Source organism: Salmo salar, chromosome 14 (genome assembly GCF_965601325.2).
Source record: "Salmo salar chromosome 14, fSalSal1, whole genome shotgun sequence".
Lineage (NCBI taxonomy): Eukaryota > Metazoa > Chordata > Actinopteri > Salmoniformes > Salmonidae > Salmo > Salmo salar.
Genome location: NC_138304.1, coordinates 49181994 through 49194904, shown reverse-complemented (window position 1 = coordinate 49194904; position 12911 = coordinate 49181994).

Below are 12911 nucleotides of genomic sequence, written 5' to 3'. Positions count from 1 at the left end.
CACCAAATCCTGTGGCCAAAACAATTCATTTGTTTTTCCAAATTGGAGATCTGAGATTTATCCTTAAGATTTGATATACTACTGCGATATGTAGTTGTTAAGAGATGTGTTCATGGTATACATTTTTATAAAACATTTTTTAAGTCAATCATTTCACAGCTTTTAATATCCAGTGAATCTTTTCTGTCAAACTTCTACAATCAGTTATTGTTTAAAAGGGAGTTATTTCCATTTGGTTCATCTAAATTAATGTGGCATTCTGTTTATGTTAGATGCAGCGTCTCATCCTATCCCCTACTAGTAAAATGATGTTGTCACAATGTTCTCTTAACCTATGCAACAATGTGACAATATCATGTGTTAATAAAGTCACGGTTGGAAACTCCATTGGTGGCGCTTCAGGAGACACATGTTGAGCAGGCAGGCAAGGCAAACAATCTTTTCATTTCTTGGGCTATGCTGTTCTCATCTCTGCATTCGAGGCTTATTGTTTAAGCCTTTGAAGTGATTGAGTATCAGCCAACTCTTGGACACAGCTAAGTTTGGCCGAGATGCCACTGTCAAGAGACACAACATATTTTCTGGACGCGTTTGTGGATAGAGAGAGAGCCTTCGGACGTGCAGATTATTACAATGGAGTTCATAACATTAAAGATGTTTGAATGGGAAGAGAGGTATCATACTTGATATTTGACATCTGAAGGGGCATGTTTCTCTAAGATAGACAGTTGGGTAGAAGCTTCCCTTAGAATCAGTTTACCAAATCTTCAACTTAACCATTACGGGGGTGGGGGGAAATTACAAAACAGATCTTAGATCAATGTAAAAGTAATTATGTGCGTACCTTTCACTCCAAGCCAGAGGGCACACCTGTACAGTAGGCCACAAAGTCCAAAACTGACTTCACAGCCAAGGAAGGATTCTCATAATGGAGTGAGCAGTGTAAAGGAGTGGTAAAACAGTACCTGGACAGGAAGGGGTAAAGGTGTGCTGACGATGAATGCAGTGGACCAAGCCCGGGACTGGAAAGGGAAAGGGTGATACCTAGTCAGCTGTACAACTGAATGCATTCAACTGAAATGTGTCTTCCCGCATAAAAAACAAAATGTTAAAACCATTTTTTAAACATCAGAGAGGTGCGGGGGGCTGCATTAAATTGACATCCACGTCATCATCGCCCGGGGAACAGTGGGTTAACTGCCTTGCTCAGGGGAAGAACAACAGATTTTTACCTTGTCAGCTCAGGATTCGATCCACCTGACTGGTGGCAATGTGCACATGCTTTAAACCAGTCCCAGCACTAACACACCTGGCTCATCTAAATGAAAACTATGAGCTGTGATCAAGCCACTATCACAGATTATTGTGAAAAACATCCAAATTACTTTTGTTGTGTACAGTACACTAATATACAGTGCATTTCAATCAGATAAAGACAGTAGGTTAATTAAGACAGAAACGATAGGAGGGCTGTGGTCAGAAAGGATAACGCAAAGGTCTAGCAGACTAAATGTTGTGTTTTCCAATCGCATCATTGACAACTTTAGCTAATTAGCAACTGTGCAACTACTTACTACTTAGCTAGCATGTTAACTAACCCTAACCTTAACATGCAAGCAAAGTAGTTAAATGGTTATTTTACCCTAACCGTAACCCCTAACTTTAACCCTTAGTCTAGCTAACGTTAGCCACTTAGTTAACCTAGCTTATGTTAGCCACAACAAATTGGATTTCGTTAGAAAAATGGTGTAATGTATACGACTGTGTTATGAAAAAATTGCGCAACACACACAAAAAAGGAATTTCAAATAAGTAGGCTAATTTGTCTATTTCACAATAAGCTAATTAGCAACTGTGCAACTACTTACTACTTAGCTAGCATGTTAACTAACCCTAACCTTAACATGCAAGCAAAGTAGTTAAATGGTTATTTTACCCTAACCTTAACCCCTAACTTTAACCCTTAGTCTAGCTAACGTTAGCCACTTAGTTAACCTAGCTTATGTTAGCCACAACAAATTGGATTTCGTTAGAAAAATAGGGTGTTGCTGTGATAGAGCTGGGATAGAACATAAGTCTGCACACCTTGCAGCTGTCAGAACCATTGCCAAACCCTGATGGTATTGTTGACCGTCAGCTGTCGATAAGCATGCTAAACTGTCATTACTGTCATTCTAAAAGTCAGATATTTTTTGACAGTGGAGCCTTTATGGATTTGCAAAGTAAAGTCTTGATCCAGTACACTTTAATGGTGTTTTAAACCTCAACTACACTCACAAAGTAGTTTTCATTACAACAGGCATGAGCCGTTGGCTCACAACAGTGTTTTATTTGTAACATGATTTAATCCATAACAATGTCCCCACGGTAAAGGTCTATATTGGGATGTGTAATGTCACATGCGGTGGCAGGGATCCACATAACACTCCTGGTCCCCTTTGAAAGACTTGGAGAGGCCAGTGCAATGCTCAGCTCATTCAGAGCTTGTTTTTTCCAGGCCATATCTCAGTGGTAAATCTATTACAGTACCCAATGTCAGCAATGTGAAGACAGGGTCGACTAATATGGTCAAAATATTGTGCTGTCCTGCACCGGATCCCTCTGCTCTACAGTGTAGGTTGTCCATGGCTTTACTTTTACAGCAAGTCTGAAATGTATAATTTAACATAATTGCTTAAATGTATAAATAAATGAATCCAAAGGTGAGTTATTGTGTCTTTCAGCAATATTTACATCCCCATAACCACCCAATCAAACAGATCTGTTAAACCTTTGGACTTAAGGTTCAATGTCAGGAAGTACAAAGACAGAGGTACACACAGTAGACCAAAACAGGATTATTTACAAGCCCTATCAATGACCTTGTCTTCAATATGTTCACAAACTGGGTGTTAGAAGTAAATGCAGCCACCATAGCACGATGGCTTTATTACCCCCCCCCCCCCCCGCCATAGTGATGTGTATCAAATCTGCTGCAATTTGAGCTGCGCTCCAGTGGGATACGGCCATATACAGACCAGACATGGCAAAAATACAGACCAGTGTGAAATACAAAAGAGAACATTGATGAAAGCGGTAATCCCATCCCCTCCCTTCCTTCAAGGTCGCTTGTACTGCAGCTGTTGGCAGAACAAGCATCTTGGGTAGCAGGGCGAGTCGTCCAGACCAGCCTTAGGAAAGAGTGACATCACAGTCGTCTAGAGTATAGTCTCTTGTGACAGACTGTTGACATAAATGTTAATGTCTATCGTCTATCTCTGCTTTACTGTGTTGCAGACGGGAGAAATATACAGTCAGGTCCAAAATTATTGGCACCCTTGATGAAGATGAGCAGAAAAGACTGTATAAAATAAATTATGCAAATACTGAGCTGCATTTTCAGCCACGCACACCAGTAGTGGGGTTTGGCGTCGAAAAATGGATGCATATGCAGAAAAGAACCTCGTATCTACTGTAAAATACGGTGGTGGATCTTTAATGTTATGGGACTATTTTGCTTCCACTGGTCCTGGGGCCCTTGTTAAGGTCAACGGCATCATGAACATTTTTGCAATGACCATCTCAGTCTCCGGACTTGAATCCCAATGAAAACATGTGGTTTGAATTGACGAGGGTAGTCCACAAGCGCAGACAAAGGATATCAAGGATCTGGGAAAGATTCTGTATGGAGGAATTGTCTAAGATCCTTTCCAATGTGTTCTCCAATCTCATAAAACATTTTAGAAAAAGTCTCAGTGTCATTATCCTCACAAGGGGAGGGTACTGGAGCATTGAAACTAGGGCTGGGTGGTATAGCGTATTATACTATATATCGGTATTGATGCACAGACCAGTTTGTGTTTTACTTTACCTTCTATAATGGGTATTTGAATGTTTGGTTTGTTGAATGTGATATGCCGTGTGTAACGTGTAAAGGACCAGGGACTAGAGGAGCAGGGGTCCAGTTAGCTCTAAGGGTTAGGGTTTAGAGGACCAGGGACTAGAGGAGCAGGGGTCCAGTCAGCTCTAAGGGTTAGGGTTTGGGTTTAGAGGACCAGGGACTAGAGGAGCAGGGGTCCAGTCAGCTCTAAAGGTTAGGGTTTGGGTTTAGAGGACCAGGGACTAGAGGAGCAGGGGTCCAGTCAGCTCTAAAGGTTAGGGTTTAGAGGACCAGGGACTAGAGGAGCAGGGGTCCAGTCAGCTCTAAAGGTTAGGGTTTGGGTTTAGAGGACCAGGGACTAGAGGAGCAGGGGTCCAGTCAGCTCTAAAGGTTAGGGTTTGGGTTTAGAGGACCAGGGACTAGAGGAGCAGGGGTCCAGTCAGCTCTAAAGGTTAGGGTTTCGAGGACCAGGGACTAGAGGAGCAGGGGTCCAGTCAGCTCTAAAGGTTAGGGTTTAGAGGACCAGGGACTAGAGGAGCAGGGGTCCAGTCAGCTCTAAAGGTTAGGGTTTGGGTTTAGAGGACCAGGGACTAGAGGAGCAGGGGTCTAGTCAGCTCTAAAGGTTAGGGTTTAGAGGACCAGGGACTAGAGGAGCAGGGGTCCAGTCAGCTCTAAAGGTTAGGGTTTAGAGGACCAGGGACTAGAGGAGCAGGGGTCCAGTCAGCTCTAAGGGTTAGGGTTTAGAGGACCAGGGACTAGAGGAGCAGGGGTCTAGTCAGCTCTAAAGGTTAGGGTTTAGAGGACCAGGGACTAGAGGAGCAGGGGTCCAGTCAGCTCTAAAGGTTAGGGTTTAGAGGACCAGGGACTAGAGGAGCAGGGGTCCAGTCAGCTCTAAAGGTTAGGGTTTAGAGGACCAGGGACTAGAGGAGCAGGGGTCCAGTCAGCTCTAAGGGTTAGGGTTTGGGTTTAGAGGACCAGGGACTAGAGGAGCAGGGGTCCAGTCAGCTCTAAAGGTTAGGGTTTAGAGGACCAGGGACTAGAGGAGCAGGGGTCCAGTCAGCTCTAAGGGTTAGGGTTTAGAGGACCAGGGACTAGAGGAGCAGGGGTCTAGTCAGCTCTAAGGGTTAGGGTTAGGGTTTATAGGGCCAGGGACTAGAGGAGCAGGGGTCCAGTCAGCTCTAAGGATTAGGGTTTAGAGGACCAGGGACTAGAGGAGCAGGGGTCCAGTCAGCTCTAAGAAAGAGTAAGATACAGCACAGTCCATTAGATTTCAATGGCCCCAGCAATTAAATTATGATATGTTTAAAAGTATTTACACATTTGACATACAGTCGCACACTTGACTGATTGTGTTCCTGTCTGTGCATGAATGAGTTGAATGTAAAGTTGTCCCTGACTGTTTAGTGTCTGTAGCAATAGCTTCATAGCCTTGACCTCTATGGCAGCTGTTGTTTCTGTTGGACACTGAGGATAGCAGTCTGACTGAAGACGTGATGAAAGGATCTATTTGGTCCTGACATCCACCCCACGAACAGAGACATTTTCTGAGGGACTCACTTTGATAACTATCAACTGACATCCACCCCACGAACAGAGACATATTCTGAGGGACTCACTGTAATAGCTGTCAAAACTGTCATAATAACCGTCAACGTAATTTAGTGATCATCTTAATAATGCTGTATGGAATTGACTGTGAAATTGAAGTAATGTTCATTTGTTGGGTTGGAATCAGATTTGCTGCATTCGTTGGCCTGGCATCACTGCAAGGTTGTCATAGTGTAGTAGCTATAATACTGTGGGTTACAATGCACTATGACTATCTACGTCTTTTGTTAAGCAGTTCAAGTTATCGATTAAATACTTCCTTTTTTAAAACGTGTATAATTTTCTTCCCTCATATTTCCAAGCTGAACACTTTATATTAGCTGAACCTGAGACTATGACAACACAGTTTTTCAAACACTTGAAGCCGACGTATAATGTATTATGAAGTGGTTATAATGCATTATGATATGGTTATAACGCCTTGTAAATCAAATTGGATGATATTTGGATGAAACCAGTTCAAAGTACTGTAGGGTGACCCAAGTTTGAAAAATGACTGTAGCTGCTACATTGATAAAGTTTTATCATAAAGTTAGCGGTGCCCCTCCCCCTGTGGATTCAGGGGGAAGTCATTACCAAGGATCTACTTCCTGGTTTAAGCAATGTCACATAAAGCCAGAAATGTTATACACCAATGGTAGGGTCTTATCATTTTAATTAATTGAAATATGTACCACCTTAAAACCATTGTCACATGTGTGCCTACGGCCAAAGATACTGGTAACCTTTCATCTGTGGTGTGACTGTTAGCTAGCAAGCTACTTACCAGCATGCCGGCAAAAGCACACTGTGTTGTGACTGGATGCCATAGTGTAAAATGAACTTTACACTATTTTACGAAGAATGAAGACATCTGACAGAAGTGGTTGCTTTTCATTTTGGGTGGACAGGGTGCACAGAAAACTGTGCAGTGTGCAGTGCACATTTCAAGTGAAGTTGCATTGTCAATTAGGGAGAACATTCGACGGGTGTTGCCAGGAAGCTAATCCTGAATACGGATGATGTACCATCATTGACAGTGGGTTAGTGGATCTTGTAAGCGCTGACCATAGGAGGTGAGAGACCTAGCAGTGTAGTGCCAGGATAACAACCTCTCCCTCAACGTGATCAAGACAAAGGAGCTAATCGTGGACTACAGGAAAAGGAGGGCCGAGCACGCCACCATTCACATCAACGGGGCTGTAGTGGAGCAATTCGAGAGCTTCAAGTTCCTTGGTGTCCACATCACCAACAAACGATCATGGTCCAAGCACATCAAGACATTCATGAAGAGGGCACGACAACACCTAATCCCCCCAGGAGACTGAAACGATTTGGCATGGGTACTCAGATCCTCAAAAAGTCCTAGAGCTGCACCATCGAGAGCATCGTGACCGGTTGCATCGCTGCCTGGTATGGCAACTGCTCGGCGTTCGACCGCAAGGCACTACAGAAGGTAGTGCGTACGGCCCAGTACATCACTGTGGCCAAGCTTCCTGCCACCCAGGACCTCTATACTAAGGAGTGTCAGAGGAAGTCCCTAAAAATTGTCAAAGACTCCAGCAATCCTAGCAACTGTTCTCTCTGCTACCGCACGGCAAACGGTACCGGAGCACCAAGTCTAGGTCCAGAAGGCTCCTTAACAGCTACCCCCAAGCCATAAGACTTCTGAACGTTAATCAAATGGCTACCCGGACTATTTGCATTGGCCCCCTTTTTTTACACTGCTGCTACTCGCTGTTTATTATCTAGTCACTTTACCCATACTGTACCTACATTTACATACATATTACCTCAATTACCTCGACCAACCTGTACACCCACACATTGACTCGGTACCGGTACCCCCTGTATGAATCCTCGTTATTTTAATTTCATTGTTTTACTTTTTACATTTTTACTTTAGTTTATTTAGTCAATATTTTCTTAACTCTTATTTTTCTTAAAACTGCATTGTTGGTTAAGGGCTTGTAAGTAAGCATTTCACGGTAAGGCACACGTGACAAATACAATTTGATTTGATTCAATTTGACTGAAGCCCTGTGGGTGACTGAAGTCTGCTTGATTGAGGCGGAGTACATGGGCCCCCAGGCAGTGGTGGGAAAAGTAGTCAAAAGTCATACTGTAGTAAAAGTAGAGATACCTTAATAGAAAATGACTCAAGTAAAAGTGAATTTCACCCAGTTAAATACTACTTGAGTAAAAGTCTAAAAGTATTTGGTTTTAAATATACTTAAGTATCAAAAGTAAATGGAATTGCTAAAATGTACTTAAGTACCAAAATGTACTTAAATGTACTTAAGTATCAAAAGTAAAAGTACAAAAAAAAAAAAGAATCCTTATATTATTCAAACCAGACAGCACAATTTCTTTTTTTTGTAATTTACAGATAGCCAGAGGCACACTACAACACTCTGGCATTAATTTAAAAACAACGCATTTGTTTTTAGTGAGTCCGCCAGATCAGAGGCTGTCACAACGTCCACAGAAGGTGGCGCCACTCCCCGGTCGGGCGGCGCTCGGCGGTCGTCGTCGCCGGCCTACTAGCTGCCACCGATCTATGTTTCATTTGTCTGTTGGTTATGTCTGTTTAGTACACACCTGTTCCTTGTTTGTAATTAGTGGGAGGGTATTTAGTTTCTTCGTTTCTTGTGTTACGTTGAGGTGAAGGGCTGGATGATTTTTCTTATGTGTTTTATTACACAACTATTTTGGTTAGGCCATAGGGTCACTGTGTTCACTCTGGACTTTATTAAATATATATTCTACGGACCTTTCGTCTCCTGCGCCTGACTCACCCGTTTCCTGCTCCTTGAAATACGTGACAGAGGCAGTAGGGATGACCATGTATATTCTCTTGATAAGAGCGTGAATTGGACCATTTTCTTGTCAAAATGTAACAAGTACTTTTGGGTGTCAGAGAAAATGTATGGAGTAGAAAGTACATAATTTTTTTTAGGAATGTAGTAAAGTAAAAGTTATCTAAAATATAAATAGTTAAGTAAAGTACAGATACCCCAAAAAAACGACTTAAGTACTTTAAAGTATTTTTACTTAAGTACTTTACATCACTGATATTAGGCATGATGTCTCATCATTATTTCTCACCTTTATGTCCCTTGAGTGTTCATGCTGATAACTATTTTGGTTATGCTGGCCTATTGTAAATGATCAAATAAATTCTGAACATATTGTCATTCATTATGTTAATGCAGCGACACCAATCAATTCTCCAGTAGACTTATTGTATGCTGTTTACATGTACAGTCCCTTATGTCTAAGCTTCTAAGGTGACTTGGGCTTTACTAATTATTGTGAAGAAGAAGTGTATCAGCAAACTGTATTCTGTAATTATACTGAACAAAAATATAAACACAACATGTAATGTGTTGGACCCATGTTTCATGAGCTGAAATTAAAGATCCTAGAAATGTTCCATATGCACAAAAAGCTTATTTCACTCAAATTTTGTGCACACATTTGTTTACATCCCTGTTAGTAAGCATTTCTTCTTTGCCAAGATAGTCTACCTGACAGGTGTGGCATATCAAGAAGCTGATTAAACAGCATGATCATTACACAGGTGCATCTTGTGCTGTGGACAATAAAAGGCCACTCTAAAATGTGCAGTTTTATCACACAACACAATGCCACAGATGTCTCAAGTTTTGAGGGAGCGTGCAATTGGCATGCTGACTGCAGGAATGTCCACCAGAGATATTGCCAGATAACTGCATGTTAATTTCTCTACCATAAGCCGCCTCCAACGTCGTTTTAGAGAATTTGGCAGTACTTGCAACTGGCCTCAATCGCAGACCACATGGATGGCGTCGTGTGGCGTGTGGGTGAGTGGTTTGCTGATGTCAACGATGTGAACAGAGTGCCCCATGGTGGCGGTGGGCTTATGGTATTTTATCGATGGCAATTTGAATGCATAGAGATTCATCCGCCACCATTACCTCATGTTTCAGCATGATAATGCACGGCCCCATGTCGTAAGGATCTGTACACAATTCCTGGAAGCTGAAAATGTCCCGGTTCTTCCATGGCCTGCATACTCACCAGACATTTCACCCATTGTTTGGGATGCTCTGGATTAACGTGTTCGACAGCGTGTTCCAGTTCCCACCAAAATATTCAGCAACTTCGCACATCCATTGAAGAGGAGTGGGACAACATTCCACAGGCCATAATCAACAGCCCAATCAACTCTATGCGAAGGAGATGTGTCACTCTGCATGAGGAAATTAGGAAATTGGTGGTCACACCAGATACTGACTGGTTTTCTGATCCACTCCCCTAAAAAAAAAGTATCTGTGACCGTCCCAGTCGTGATATCCATAGATTAGGGCCTAATGAATTTATTTCAATCGACTGATTTCCTTATGAACTGTAACTCAGTAAAATCTTTGAAATGGTTGCATGTGGCGTTTATATTTTTGTTCAGTATAGTTACAAAACAAAATTAAATTGAAAAATTAAATTGTGTATTGCTGCTGTTTGTCTGATATCAACAGACCATGATCAGCTCAGTTGACCATGAGAGCATTTTGTAGACAAAATGGCTTGATGCATAATATTTAGGCTCGGGAATTAACATGTGGCCCATTGTTTACCTTATCATCAATGACAAGAGGCCCATTGTTTACCTTATCATCAATGACAAGAGACCCATTGTTTACCTTATCATCAATGACAAGTGGCCCATTTTTTACCTTATCATCAGTGACAAGAGGCCCATTGTTTACCTTATCATCAATGACAAGAGGCCCATTATTTACCTTATCATCAATGACAAGAGGCCCATTGTTTACCTTGTTACCTGGCAACGGCCACAAGGACGTTTCAAAGACGTCAATCAAGGTGAGCCTATTCTTTCAAGCTTACTGAAAGTTAGAGATGAGAGAAAAAGGTAACATTTCTTACATTCTGAGCATTTTAAATTAATAGCGTAAAAATATTATGGGTGATGTTTTGGTCATTCAAAGGCTATTTTTACTTAGGAAATAGGATGACTGTGCCGGGACCGTAAAGTAATGTCTTACTGACTACACTTCTAATTCATATTAGACCAATTCCTTTTCAACATGACTTGTTATTCTATGTCCCTTTTTTGTTATTTTTTTCATTTAACCTTTATTTAACTAGGCAAGTCAGTTAAGAACAAATTCTTACTTACAGTGATGGCCTAGGAAGAGTGGGTTAACTGCCTTGTTCAGGGGCAGAACGTCAGATTTTTACCTTGTCAGCTCGGGGATTCGATCTGGCAACCTTTCGGTTACTGGTCCCTTAATCAGGACCTTCTTGGATCCTGATTGGGTTTAAAGGTGTGTCTAAGATCCATTGTTCTCACACAAACAATGTAAACTTGTGGTTTACTATAAAACAACAACCTTCAAACACAACGGCTGTGTTATTTTAAATGTAACTGTCTGCTTGGCCTTGAAGCCAACCTTTCCCGCCAAACTGGATTCTATTTTTAGCTGTCCCATAAATGTCTGAGGCCTGCACTATGTATGTGGCATGGTAGATATAGTGGAGATCTGAGATCAGACAATTTTGATGTAATACCTGCTTACAAAGATCTACAAGACTCGGCTCATTGCAACTTGAAGCCCCTGGTATGTGGATAGGTGTAACATTACTGAATACATGAAATGCTTTTATCTTGGTCTTAAACAGGTATTGACAAATGTTATCATTATAGGAGCTTGGTTCAAGTGAACGCTGACAGCATTAATCAAAATTTTATCATTTACAATCTGAGGAGAGTGAAAGGCAAGTTGATAAATACATTTGATGGAATAATCGAGAGTAAAATGTATTGTACTTGTGTAATTGTGCTGATACTAGATTGCACTGGTCATGCTGTTCCTAAAGAGTGCATCCACACAGACACATTCTCTCTCACACAGCCAGGCACACACACTGGTAGACCAAGAATGCAAAGTACCAGGCAAAGCCCTGCCAGCATGCTGACTACTTCAGTGATCCCTTGTTTCCTAAAGAGCGCACACACACTCTGACTGAAAAAGATGCTGGCAGGTCTGGTGAGGGAGCCACCTGGGACTCTGTCTAAAGTGTTTGCTTGGGCCTCAGGTCCAGGCCAAGCATGCCTGTGAGTGCAGCAGTCAATGTTGGGACCTGTTCCGGCCTTGGCGTGTGAAGAGATGCCCGCCATTGCATCGGTTTTGGTGGCAGCACTGGCTCCAACTCCAACTGGCTTCTGGGCGGGCTGGCGCTCTAGGGGGGCAGATTAAATAGTCTATTATTAAGTGCTTGTTAAATTATGAATGAGAGACTGATGAAGTGTGTGCAGCCTGCATAAGATAGCATAGTGCATACCTTTCATGCAACTTTTTTCAAATCATCATCAGAGTCACATCATGCAGCCTTTGTAAGGATCGACGCTGGAGACAAGAAGCAGGTACAGGGAGTGAACATTTAATGAAACACAGACATTAAACAGAACAGGAACAGCGTCTGGACAGGGGAAAATTAACGAAATCAATGCTGACAAAGGGAACAAAGTGAGGAGCAGACAGAAATAGGGAAGTAAATCCTGGAGTCCAGGTGAGTCCCATATTGCACAGCTGCACATAATGATGGTGACAGGTGTGCGTAATAAAGGGTATCCTGGCGCTCTCACGTGCCAGAGAGCGGGAGCAGGTGTGACAGCCTTAGAATGTATTAGAAATCAGAACACAGTGCCTTCAGATAGTATTCAGACCCCTTGACCTTTTCCACATGTTACGTTACAGCCTTATTCTAAAATTGATCAAATTGGATCAATCTACACACAATACCCCATAATGATAAGACAAAAACAGGTTTTTAGAAATGTTTGCAAATGTATTAAAAAAAACACCCTGTCATTATCGTGTATGTAGGTGGCAGGGAAGTCAGGCGCAGGAGAAACCAACTTGGTGTAACTGAAGTAGTTTAATTAATTATAAAACAAACTCCAAGAAACCAACGTATATAAAAATAAACATGGGTAAACATACCAGTCGCACACCTATTCAAAATTCACAAACACATAACCACAAACAATCTCCGACAAGGACATGAGGGGGAACAGAGGGTTAAATACACAGCATGTAATTAATGGGATTGGAACCAGGTGTGTAGGAAGACAAGACAAAACCAATGGAAAATGAAAAATGGATCAATGATGGCTAGAAGACCGGTGACGTCGACTGCCTAGCACCACCCGAACAAGGAGGGGCATCGACTTCGGCAGAAATCGTGACACACCCGGAAATATCACATTTACATAAATATTCAGACTCTTTACTCTTTACTTTGTTGAAGAACCTTTGGCAGCGATTACAGCCTTGAGTCTTCTTGGGTATGACGCTACAAGCTCGGCACACCTGTATTTGGGTTTCTCCAATTCTTCTCTGCAGATCCTCTCAAGCTCTGTCAGGTTGGATGGGGAGCGTCGCTGCACAGCTATTTTCAG